This window comes from Lycorma delicatula, chromosome 6 (genome assembly GCF_047948215.1).
Source record: "Lycorma delicatula isolate Av1 chromosome 6, ASM4794821v1, whole genome shotgun sequence".
Classification (NCBI taxonomy): Eukaryota; Metazoa; Arthropoda; class Insecta; order Hemiptera; family Fulgoridae; genus Lycorma; species Lycorma delicatula.
This window is the reverse complement of record NC_134460.1, coordinates 86,759,700-86,773,515: the sequence shown is the minus strand read 5'-3', so window position 1 is coordinate 86,773,515 and position 13,816 is coordinate 86,759,700. Positions and strand designations below refer to the sequence as shown.

Here is a 13,816-nt window from a genome sequence, read left to right as displayed (position 1 = left end):
AGATTATTTAAAAGTTTTAAAATGAATATTTTTATTAATCTATTGTTACAGACTTATAACAATTGAAAGATGTACTTCTTCTTATGTTTTATTTGCGCACGCCTGCATGCGTACAAATTCGTTTAAAATCGGCGCGCAACTGCGCTGTTTCACAGTGGTAGAAACAATCCTAACTGAAGGCCAATAGAAGTTCAGAAGTATTTCAGTTCTTCGAATGTGTGATCCACGCTCGCTGATGTGATCATCGTTTCCCAAAATATCTTTGAAGTTGTCGGGTGCAATGAGTGTTTTTTCACGACATATGTCTTCTTGTTTTTAATTTTGCATATTATATTAGCGCATGTAGGTTAACTGTTAAGTTAAACTTTCGGATTAGTTTTACAGACTGTTTTATTATTTATATTTTTAAACAACGTGTTTGTAACAAGGAAGTTTAGTTTACAGGACCTTGACAATTTTTTTCTTATCCTACACTTCTAGCTTCATTATTATACTCAACCATCAAAATGTCGTCGATTAAGGTAATTGCTGAAATTTATCTGAATCAAAGTTATGGATATTGTTATTGTATACGATATTAATTGTTAATTTAAAACTTTATGCGTAATGAAGTATTAAATAAGTTTTTATCTGTGATTGTGGTAGGACATGGTTTTAGGTTATGATTGGGAATTAAGTACGGTATATTTTGGTTTATTCTTAGAATTTAATTTCAGTTAAGGCATAGTTCTGTTAATGTTGGTGTTATTTTTGAAATTGCTAATGTACGTAAGTGACTGTGATAGGTACTGAAATTTCGTTTTCGCACATTAATTTTCTATAAAATTATACTTGAAACAAATCGATCAACTTTTATATGTATAGAGTAAGTTCAAGCAGTTATTTCTTTGTCAGTTTCATTAGGCATAAATTGCTAAATATTCTGTGATTTTATTTTAGTCTTTTATATTCTTACTTGGTCACTGTTAGATAAATTTAGCGAGTGTAAAAAAATATTTCACCTGTTTTGTGAATTCACTGCAAGTTGTTATGTAGAAACCTTTAACATTTTTCTTGATGACTTGAAAATTGTCATTATTAATGTTATTTGGCCTTTAAATGGTAATATAAAATTAGGGGATTCAATTTGTTTTCAAATTGTTTCATCTCATTGATGACCATTTTAATGAAAGTCTACAGTTGAAGTTAAAATTACATTTTTTTAGCTTAGTTTGTACATTAAAATTTTTTTTTTTGCGACTGCAAATTTTTATAGTAGGATTTTTTGTTTTTAATTAATTTGTATAATATTTGTTGCCCACAATTTAGTTTTGATACTTTGTTGGGTATTATATTGTAACCTTAAAGGAGAATTTTTTTGTTCGGTAGTAATATTTTAGTTAGATTAGAGAAATATGATACTTAGTTTGTTGTATTCTTTATTTTAGATAGTTCTGATTGTCATGTTTTAATAATAACTTGTAATATAAATGTTATTGTAAATTCATTCCTTTAAAAATCAGCAGAAGAAAATGAGAGGTGTGTACTTCATTAAGTATTTACAATTCGCTTTGTAAACTGATACAAATCTCTTATTTTGATTCGCACATAATTATACAGAACAGGTATTAGTCAAGAATGGGTAAGGTACTCTATAAATGGTCCCTACATCGTTTTCAAAAACCATCACTGATTTACCAATTTGAAGAAAATAAGTTTTTTATTATTGCTTTATTAATTTATAATCTACTAATTGTTTTAACAAAGTTTCAGTAAAATAGCATAAATTGTCATTTTGTGATAGCTGTGTAATGTATCACTGTTTTCTTTGTATTATTTGTACTCTTTCAAATACCAGTTATTAGGTTGTTTAGTAAACCTTTTTTCATATAATGTAATCAAGGCAAATATTAGATTCTGAGTTAAAGTCATTTAAATATAGTAATGCAACTGATGTTTTTGTTTGGTAGTGGACCAAATTTTCTTAATTAATTCATCTTTGATGTTGCACGATTGAGATGTATAATGGATGTATAATTTCAGAATCATTTTGCATTTAATTAATTGTTCATTTAATAGTGTTTAAATACAGAGTACTTACATTTCAAGTTTATTTTTACCTTCAAAACAGTATTTTCAGAAATAGTTATTGCAAAAATAGTTAGCTGTAATTATATTAGACCAATATTTTTGTTGTATTTTTTAATAACCATTTTTACTATTTGTAAGATTGATTGATAAATAGAAAAGTAAATCTAGTTAAAAAACATTGGTTGTAATTTTGACTATTAATATTTTTCCTATTTATTTTTAAAAAATTATTTAAATGTTTATTTATTTTTTTTAATTTTGAGGTTCTTGATTCCAGTATTAAGTTTTGTAGCATAAATTTGCAGAAAATAAAGTAATTTAGTGAGATAATTTTATTAATAAGAAATGTAATACTGTTTACTTGTGACATTTATAGTACAATTCATGGGGCTGTGCTCCAATCACAATTGCTTTTAATGGATATTAATTTGTCAAAAAAAAATTGTTTATGATTATAATTATGTTTATAATTCTTTATGATTGCATGAGATATGAATTTGAAATATTTTCATTCTAGTTTATTGCAAATTAGTTTTTTTAGGGCCTAGAATTTAAACCTATACCTGATATCAATTTCTCAAATGAGTAATATAAAATTAATATTTTTTGTCATATAATATTTCTTACAGATTATTTCAGTTATGGTTTGTTATTATTTCTACTAGTTAGTTTTATTATTCTAAATTTTATTATTTTTTTTAATCTACAAAATTAATTTTAATTTATATTTATGAATGTTTATTATACGGTATATATTTATAGTAGTTGTATATAAATTTATTATGCAATTAAGCCTATTAAAGTTGTCCAGTGGCTTCAAATACTATATAACTTCTATGAAAAAGAATCCATTTAAATTAAAAAAACTATTTTATTTTTGTAGAAATTTCTGTAAAAATATTCATTGCATGAATATTTTTTTTAGGTTGCTAATTTTTTATTAATTGGACAGAAGATTTGAGATTGCATAATGAATGGTGTGAATCTAAAATCTTTTCATTCTGGTGTATTGCAATGATAATTGTAAAACAGTGCCTTTTTTAGATAATTTAAAAAAAAGAAAATTAAAAAGCCAATTAGAGCCTTCTGTTTTTAAATTTCATCTTATACCTAATAATAATTTATCAAATAAATAGTACAGAATTAATATTTTATACGCTGTATGGTTAATTCTTTTCTTATAAATTGCCAGAGTGGAGTTTGTTTATTATACCTACATGTTTATTATTTTAAATAAGTTTTATTTATATTTTTTATCCACAAAAGTTAAGTTATAGGACCATTCGCAAATGTGCTACATAAATTTTTCCATTTTGCACTTCCCTGGCTCCCTTATGAGAAAGTCTTATTTTTTTACCTTGCTTAAAATAATTCGGTTTATCCTAAAAATAAATTCAAGATATGGAATGAAATGTATAGTGACAGGATATTTAAAAAAAAAAAGTTATGTTAAAAAGTTATACATAGAAATGTATAATTTTGAAATACATTATTAGGCAAATAGAAGTGAGCAGAATAATTATATATTCTGTTATTTTTAATTAAAACATACATTTCTTAATATGACAGTATTATGTATATTTTAATTGAGAAAATATTTTGTGTGAAAAATAAAGTAATTTTTCTTTAAATATAGAGTTTTTTTTAGCCAGACATTTTTTTATCACAATGCACTCAAGATTTTATATATCTATCCGTAGCCTTTCAAAGAAATAACGGGATTTTTTTTTTTACAAAGTGTAAAATTTGTGTTACACTTTAAAAAATGAGAACTTGAACTGTATGTATGTGCTGTGGTTGGATGCCCTAATCAAAATGATTATATGCAAACCATAATGAAAAGTAGAATATGAGTCTCAGCCATTTTTACAAAAATAAGCATACCATACCAGGCTTATTAAGGAGACTGAAGAGTGATGTGGTTTCCTGTTGCCTTCTTCACCTAGTCAAATATACTGTCTCGTATAACATCCCACACTCATCAAAATTCAGAAGTACAGTTCTACATCCTCCCTTTATTCACTGAAGGGACTGATTGTTTTTTTTTTTTTTTAGTAAACATATTTCTCACCGAGAAAGTTATTCTGATAGAAGCACAGTAGCGTCAATTGTGTTTTACATTATTTTCATTTATTATAACCTTAAGAAAAACCAACAAATGGAATAATTCAATTGATTAGTCTACCTCTTCTGCCAAAAAATACTGTATTATATTTATTGCCTTTACTTAAGGGGATAGATGACATCAGTATCAAAAATATAATTAACATCAAATGACCATTTTTTTTATAAATATTTTTTTTTTTAAATTTGTAATGGAGATCAGTGAATCATGTTTTTTAAGTTTTCTATACATAATTTTCTACTTTTAATCAATTGAAACATTACGCTTCTGTACATTTATTATTACTTTAAATTCTGTTAACTGAATTCTGTGCATGTTTTATCCAGCACAGATTCATAGAAAAAAGTCATGAAATTTAAACAATAATTTTTTGATATGTTTTTTAATTAAGTAAAATTTTTTTTTTTTAGATATTTTTTCACCGGTTACTTGCATCTAATAGTAATCTTAATTTTTAGCAGATTTATTTTTGATCTCTTTTATGACAAAAATTCTGTGTGTTATTAAAATGCGATTTCCTGGACCAGGAATTTGTGGTTATTTTTTTTCAATGAAACCTCATTAAAATGAACTTCTTTATTGTATATGTTTTGATTCCTATTTGATAACTTATACGGAATGTTTTTGTTTTAATTTCTTACTTTCACTGTTTCATTTATACAACAAATATAATTTTACTTAAGTAGTTTCTTACATAATCAAAACGAAAGAAAATTTATTGTACCCTGTGCTTAATTATTGGAGTAGAATAAATGAAATAGAAGTTTAAAAAAAATTTTTTTAAAAATTAATTCTTTGAATGCATTCTATTGAAAATTGTCAAAATTTTGATTTGTTGATTTTTATTTATAACATTGTATGTTTATCTTGATTGGTTAAAGGTGAATCACGTTTACTGCTTTGTATAGTGAGTAGATCAACAGGTGAATAAAATTGATTTTAATTTTAACTATTAATATAGTAACAATTAACTATTAATATAGTAACAATAAAGTCCGTTCCTAACATTTAATACATTGCGACTACTTTTTGAATATTATTATGATAATTAATTTAAAAAAGAATCATGCTTAACTGTTTTTGAAATAAATTAGTAAATAAGAAAGTTGTAAGTCATTAATAGTCGTAAACATCTTAGATGTGACATTACATTCTTATTGATGTATATTTTTTTTTTTATTTGATGATCGACTATTATGAACATAACAATTTTAACTTAAATTTAATTATTATTATACATGGAGAATTTATACACATTGAAATTAGCAACTTCAATAAATCCCGTTTATGTAGAAGTGACACTAAAAGCGCTAGGACACATAGATTGAAAATTGTTGATAAGTGGAGACATTAATTATACAAATTGTATTAATATTAATGGTCCAAACGGTTATAAAATTAAATAAGAAAGTGCTCAAAGATTGTTTACAAAAAGATTTAATTCAAAACTAGATGGCCACTTCATTTGTTAATGAGCCATTAAGTAGATATAAGGAAATGGTATTTAAAATGACTGTTGACTGAAAAGTATTGTTTTAGACAATCAGTTAGAAGCACCTTACAAACATTAGTTTTGTTATTAGTATCCAGAGAGCATTTGAGCACCCCAAATATTTTGTTGAATATTAAAAAAAGTTGATTGCATTAAATTTTTAAATTTGCATTTGTTTCAGGTTTATAAATTATCATCCCTGTAAGAATGAATCGTAAAGAATTTAGAAAATTCTAAAATTATTTAGAAAATTAAATATTTTAATTTTTCCTCATCTATTTAGCCTATATGCATTTGCAATTTTTTGCTAAAAAGAAGAATCACTTATTCTTAAAAAAGCACAATACCCATTCTTGCCAAACCAGGTAACAGCTGTTTTTGTGTAACTCAACACAATACTTTGACTTACAAGTAAGTGGCTTCCTTACTATTTTTAACAAATTACGAATCATTTGAAAAATTTTCCACCAATTTAATACAAGTACAAGTACAATTAAAAGGTTTTTCTTTTACGGAAACATTATTATTCTTTCGGTGAATTTTAAAGTATTACTAATAGAAAAAACCTAATTTTCCTGTATCCTATTCAACATGGAATAATTCACAATTCAGATGGTGATATAAAATCACCTTCTGGATTGTGAATTATTCTGTAGTAAATTTTTGTGTTTAATGTATTTATCTTAACATTATTTGACATAAGTTATTTATTTTTTTTTTTCTTCAGTCATTTGACTGGTTTGATGCAGCTCTCCAAGATTCTCTATATAGTGCCAGTAGTTTCATTTTGGTATACCCCTACATCCTACATCTCTAACAATTTGTTTTACATATTCCAAACGTTGTTGCCTGCCTGCACAATTTTTCCCATCTACCTGTCCCCCCAATATCAAAGCAACTATTTTAGGATGCCTTAATATGTGGCTTATAAGTCTATTTCTTCTTAACTTTATTTTTCCAATGCCTTCTTTCTTAAGTTTGCCACAGCACTTCATTTGTCACTTTATCCACCCTTTTTCTTTTTCCTGTTTAGCCTCCGGAAACTACCGTTTAGATAATACTTCAGAGGAAACACTTTATCCACCCATCTGATTTGAAACACTTTATCCACCCATCTGATTTTTAACATTCTCTTATAGCACCTCATTTCAAAATCTCCGATCGTCTCAAGTTTCACTTCCGTATAAAGCCACACTCTAAACATATACTTTCAAAAATGTTTTCCTGACATTTAAATTAATTTTTGATGTAAGCAAATTATATTTTTGACTGAAAGCTCGCTTCGCCTGTGCTATCTGACATTTTACATTGCTCCTGCTTTGTCCATCTTTAGTAATTCTACTTCCCAAATAGCAAAATTCTTCTACCTTCATAATCTTTACTCTTCCTATTTTTATATTCAGTAGTCCATCTACATTATTTCTACTACATTTCATTACTTTCATTTTGTTGTTTATTTTCATGCAGTAGTTCATGTAGAACTTCATCCATGCCATTCATTGTTTAGCATCTTTATTATTACTTTGCACTGTTACTCCGGATCTAAACTGTTCATTAACATAATTAAAAAGTATGGGGGTAGGGAACATCCTTGTCAGACTGTTTTTATTACGGCTTCTTTCTTATGTTCTTCGATTATTACTGTTGCCGTTTGGTTTCTGTAAATGTTAGCAATTACTCTTCTATCTCCATACTTGAACCCTAAAATTTTTTCAAAATGCTGACCATTTTATTCCAGTCTACATTATCAAATGCCTTTTCTAAGTCTATAAATGCCATGTGTGTTGGTTTGTTTTTCTTTAATCTTCTTTCTACTATTAATCTGAGTGCTAAAGTTACTTCCTTTGTCCCTATACTTTTCATGAAGCCAAATTTGTTTTCTCCTAACACTTCTTCCACTCTCCTCTCTGTTTTTCTGTACAGAATTCTAATTCACATTTATCTGCTCCTGCTTTCTTTGGTATGATGACAATAACACTCTTTTTGAAGTCTGATGGAACTTCCCCTTTTTCTTAAATATTACACACCAGTTTGTATAATCTATCACTTCCTCACCTTCACTGCGCAATAATTGTGTAGATATCCCGTCTATCCCAGGAGCCTTTCTGTCATTCAAGTCTTTTAATACTCTCTTAAATTCAGATCTCAGTATTGCATCTCCCTTTTCATCCACTTTGACTTCTTCTTCTTATTCCTCTATAACACCAGTTTTTAATTCATTTCCTCCATATAACTCATTATATTCCACCCACCAATCAACCTTTTCTTTCATATTATAAATCTGTGTACCATCTTTAACACATTATTAGATTTTAATTTATGTACCAAAAATTCTCCTTAACTTTCCTGTTTGCTCAGTCTATTTTACCAATGATCATTTCTCTTTCCACTTTCGAACACTTTACTTTAATCCACTCTTTTTTCACTAATTTGCATTTTCTGTTAATAGTATTTCTAACTGACGATAATTCGTTTTACCTTCATCACTAGCATTTTCGTTTATCCATTTGCTGCAATATATTTTCTGATATCCAAGGTTTTCTACCAGTTCTCTTTGTTCCATTTAAGTTTGCTTCTGCTGATTTAAGAATTTCCTTTTTAATATTCTCCTATATTTTCTACCTTATCGTTTTTACTCAGACCTCTTGTGTTGTCTTCCTCAAAATTCTTCTTTACCTCCTCTTCCTCAAGCTTTTCTAAATTCCACAGATTCATCTGACACCATTTCTTCAGGTTTTTAAACCGCAATCTACATTTCATTATCACTAAATTATGGTTGCTATCAATGTCTGCCCAGTATATGCTTTGCTATCGAGTTGCTTAAATCTAAATCTTGATTTAGCCATAATATAATCTATCTGATACCTTGCAGTATCACCAGGCTTTTTCCATGTGTATATTGTTTTATTATGATTTTTAAGCTGGGTGTTGGCAATTACTAAATTATACTTTGTGCAAACTTCAGTAAGTCAGTTCCCTGTTTCATTTGTTTTGCCCAGCCCGTATTCACCCACAATATTTCCTTCCTTGCCTTTTCCAGTGCCCTTATTCCAATCTCCAACTATTATTAAATTTTCATCTTCTTTCATGTGTTTAATTGCTTCGTCAATTTTTTCATATACACACTCCTCTACCTCATTGTCATCATGAGCACTTGCAGGCATATAGATGTTAACAATCGTTGTCAGCTTAGGTTTTGATTTTTGAAAGTTTTTAATATGAACTTAAATCACATTTAAATTGAAAATTTGTCTTATAAGGATGTGATATGTGCAATATATTATTGAGTATTCATAAGAAGAGCTTTATTTATTTATAACATAATGTCGTGTTTACCTCCACTTACAAATTTCTGAAGTTATTATATAGTGCTTGGATACAGGTCAAATTACCTTCATACAAATTATCCCAACATGTTTCACCTATAAGGCTTTAATTATAATCTCTTAAGTATTGAGTTTTTAGTTTTGTTCTGATGGCATTTTCTAAGAAATTTTTTTTCAGCTTGGATGTTACCTGTTTTTGTTTTTGAAAAGAACACATTAGGTTGTTTCATAGAAATTTTAAACTATATAGGTTGAAAATTATTCTATAAGGTTTTATTGGCATTATCAGTTGCTTATTATATTTCGTTTTATGCAGATGGGATAAAATGATTAAAAACTGATGTTCTGTGGGAATGTTAACAGAATATTATTTGGTGAAAAGTTCACTATATTTGTACAACTAGATATTTTTCAGTGTGAATGAAAACTGTTTTAGAATAAGTGTTATTCTTTTGTCAATGTTGGTTGGATGAGAAAAATTTAACTGTAAACTTCTATAAGATACTGAATAAATTTAAAAAAAAAGAAAAAGGTTTTTAATAACTTCAAAAAAGTGATTTTAGAACTGAGACTTCAGTGACTGGTTTTGATGTTCTCATTCTACCATCAGATGAAGTTACTACTGGCGATCTTTTTTTTTTATTAGGTAAATATGTATTTAGAATGTTGGAAAGTGGTATTTGATTTGAATTATGTCTTCACATTTAAATGTTATACTTAACATATTTAACTTAGCATATTCTAAATAAATGTTTACTAATAAAAAAAAACTTCCATCCATTTTATCAGCTGATGCCAGAATAATAATAGCAGTACCAATTACTGAAGACTCTCATAAAGTACGATTGAAAAAATTTGAAGTAAGTTATTAAAAATTCTGTTCTGTTTATTTAATTGATAAATTATTATTTTTTTAATTAATTGGAATGGGAATTAAAATTTAATGGCTTATTTTATTTTAGTCCAGTTTTGAGTAGAATGTTTCCAACTTTTGATTTTGTATACTTGTAAGAGAACTTAATTTATTTTATTGTCTAATAATGTTTTAATGCTTTTTTGTAGCTAATTTAATTACAGAAAATCATTGTAATTTGTAGAATTAATTTTTATTGCATATTTGAAAATAATTATATGAATATGACTGACTATATTATTCTTAATTTTAAGGTTCTGATAAGTCATCTATAGTTGGCAAACAGATTTTTGTACTTTTTCGTAACTAGGTTAGTATTATTTTAGTTTGTTTTAAAGTTTTTTTTTTGTTTTTTGTTTTTTTTTTTGAAGTACATTGAAATAACATATAATTGTTGTAATTATTTAAGAGATGAGTGGGTTAACTTGTTATTTCTTTTATTATATTTTCAACATTATTGAGAAGTATTTCTTCATTATACTTATGTAATATTTTTTAATGCTTATTTATTCTCTTGTATTATTTTGCATGTTTTTTTTTCATAATACTGATTTTATTTAACAGTTTTTCAAGTTAATTTAATATCCACTATGCTTATTTTTTTAAACATGTGTAAAAAAAAGCTATGCTATAAATATGTTTTTCATATCAAGGTTTTCACCTTGTGAATGTTTGTATGTTAATGTTTCAGCTAAGTAAGTTTGTCTTAGAATGAGTAGACTTTGATATTTTAATGAAACTTAGTTGTTTTTCCTAATGTTGATGTGAATTAAAAATATTTATGCTGATCCTAACTACTTTATCTATTATCGTATTACTTTATCATGTTTACGTAAATAAATGCTGTCATGACTTTTCACAAAAAAAAGTCAGATATTTAAGAGTGGTATATATTTAAGAATGGTATTAAAATATAGTGTTTAATCGTTAAAATCAGGAATTTGGAATAAACTTAAAACTCCTATTTCACTTCCAAACTTTGATAAAAAATTGCTTAAATGAGTTTGATCTTAAATCTTCTCCTGCTTGGGTTTTGTGAAAGTTAACAGGTAAGAATTCTGATCCATTAAACTTAAAGAATTAAAGAAGAATGTTAAAGATTTACTGTTATATTTCATAACACTTTTAATTTGTGTTTTTACAAACAATTTCAGTTTTTTTTCTTCATACAGTCTTTAGTGAAACATCTCATGTTTAGACTCTCAAAAGTTTTCAGACTGCTGTATTAATGTACCTAAAGCAGTTATAAACAGTATAATAATGAATGATTCTGTGATCTTATTTCTGCTGAACTTTCATGTGCCAAGATTTTTTAACTATCCAGTTTACACTGGATATAGTGTTACACAGGCTATAGCATACTTACTACACTAAAATCTTAATTTATATGGTCAAAATGAAGAGAATTTATAATGAATAACAACATTTTCGAAGTTGAGGTGAAAAAAGATTTAATTCGCTTGTTTTCAAGAGTTGAATAATTATTGAGTTTTTCTTCTTTTATTCCAGATCATTTTCACATTTTGTTTTATATTTACATAACATATTACCTAGTTATAAGTTATTATTTTACTGTAATTTTGACTGTTGTGTGCAATTTAAATAAAAGATTTAAATACTAATATGAAACTTAAATTATACATATATGAATATTTTTTTCTTAATTAAAAGCATTATACTTTCCTCACTTAAAAATCTTTCTGTTGTTGCTATTATTTACTATTATGTTTATGTGGTGTTATGTGCATGTGTATTATTTTAACCGTTCTCAAAGACTTGTGTGCTTTGGAAATGATAATTTGGAAAAATTTGCTAGAAAATAAAGTGCTTAAATTATTGCTTAAAATAAAACTAATTTCAAGAATGTTTAGGTTAACAGTCATTATTGGACAATTTATTGATTATTTTTTACAGCATAATATTTTTTATTCTTTTATTTAACTGTAAACATTTTCATAATTGAATTAAATAAGTGTTGAATTAAAGAAAAGTAAAAGATTCATTTACAGAAAAAACAAAACAATCCAACATATCCTGTTTATTTGTACATCCGTATTATGATAATTATGAGAATATTCATATGCTGTATTTATATATTAGCCCAATAAAAGAGCATTTATTTCTTGGTAGTTTATTTAAAGATTTCTCACTATATACAAACGCAAGTCCAAAAGCATAAACAAAATTCAGCACAATCTACCAAAGTACAGAATCGGTAAGAGCTCTTAACTTATAGAAAAGAAAAAGAAAATTAATAAAATTAGTTTCATGAGTGCTTTCAAAGAAATTCCTCATCAGTTCATTAAAATTAAAAATTAATTATGTATTAAAACATTAATAAAACACTAAACTTAATATTATTATATATATATAATATATATATATATATATGACATCAATTAACTACTTCATTTTCTTGGAATTGTGTACTTTTATTGATAATGTATGAAAATAACAATATGTCTATGTAATATTCTTGAGTTCTAAAAGTTGTTCTAGTACAAATTCTATACAAGTTGTTGAGTTCTAGTTTTTGCTTGCAAGAACTTTGAATGGTATTATTCTTGATCCTCTATATGATAATGTTTGCAATATATGAGGTCTGTTCAGAAAATAGCCAAACATTTTTAATTACACACTAATGAAAATATTTAGTGACTGCGGTTGGCAACATTGTGTTCTGCATAACCTCTGTAATCATGTTCTTTGATTGTTCATATTTTGTTTAGTTTTCATGTTATTGTTATTTTAGTGCATCGTGTTGTATTGGTAGCTGGTAGTAATTTTTGGGACCAATGACACAATGAAAAATTTTGCGTAAAACTGTGGAAAACTTTCACAGAAACATTTAAACAAGCTTGCAGATGTGATACTCTGGGTTGTACACAATGTTATAAATGGTTTTCACGATTTAAAGCAGTCACAGTCAAAAGACGACCCTTGACCAGGAAGGCCTTCGACTTCAACTGATGACACCCCACGTACAGAAAAATCAACAATCAGGTGCATGCAAATTGCCAGTTGACTGACAGAGAACTTGCAGAAGAGGTTAGCATCTCAGTTGACTCATGCCATGACATATTGACTGAAAAATTGAACATGCATACAGTTGCAGCAAAGTTTGGTCCGCATTTGATGACTGAATACCAGAAAGAAATAATCTGATGACGATAAAACATTTATGCAAAGCAATCATATTTGGGTTTACAGCTATGACATTGAAACAAAAGTTCAATCATCACAATGGATTGGCAAAGGATCTCTCCATACCCCAAGAAAGCAAGTCATTCTCTATCCAGTGTTAAAGTGATGTTCTCTGGTTTTTCAACTTAATGGAATTGTGCATTTTGAATTCTTGCTTGAAGGTTTAATAATGAATAGGGGAGGGGAGTACTTTAAAAGGAACAAAGATCAGTAGTGTGTAAAATTAATAGTTAAAATAAATAGAGTTCAGTTATTTTCTGAACAGTCCTCATTGACTAATGGGTGTTTCAGAGAACATTCTTACAAAACTGCTTCTATGGTTGTTAGGATCAATGTGTATTTTTTTGGTTTGCCCTACATCCACCTGCTATGTAAGAGTATATTGTCCATTAGTACTCTTATCCACTATGGAGATTTCCAACTTCCATCATTTCTTCCAGCTAACTAGCTGCAAGGAAAGTGATAATAATCATGTAATATTTCAACAGGAATTTCGATTTGGCTTTGAACCCAGATTTATTGAGTTTCATTGACTATTTGATATTAATATCTGGTAATTTTATTAGATAACTACCTTGTAATGATACATCACATTCTTTGTGATTGTGTGTGCTCCCTCTTTGCTCTCTTAAGATCTCTAACATTGAACTGTAGCAGCAGGTTGGTATGAGTGCAGTTCATTGAGT

The 13,816-nt window shown here is 27.2% G+C and overlaps 1 protein-coding gene across 3 annotated transcripts in view; it reads left to right on the top strand.

Annotated features, from left to right (window-relative positions):
• The first annotated feature begins 224 nt into the window (after positions 1–224).
• LOC142325997 (embryonic polarity protein dorsal-like) overlaps positions 225–13,816 on the top strand; it is a 70,934-nt gene continuing 57,342 nt past the window's right edge. For 2 of the 3 annotated variants that reach the window (XM_075368044.1, XM_075368041.1), the window contains exon 1: positions 225–521. The gene's annotated coding sequence lies outside the window, so the exon portion shown is untranslated. Of the gene's footprint in view, positions 522–10,175; positions 10,237–13,816 lie in introns of those variants that run through there. The other variant, XM_075368043.1, reaches the window with a different exon arrangement.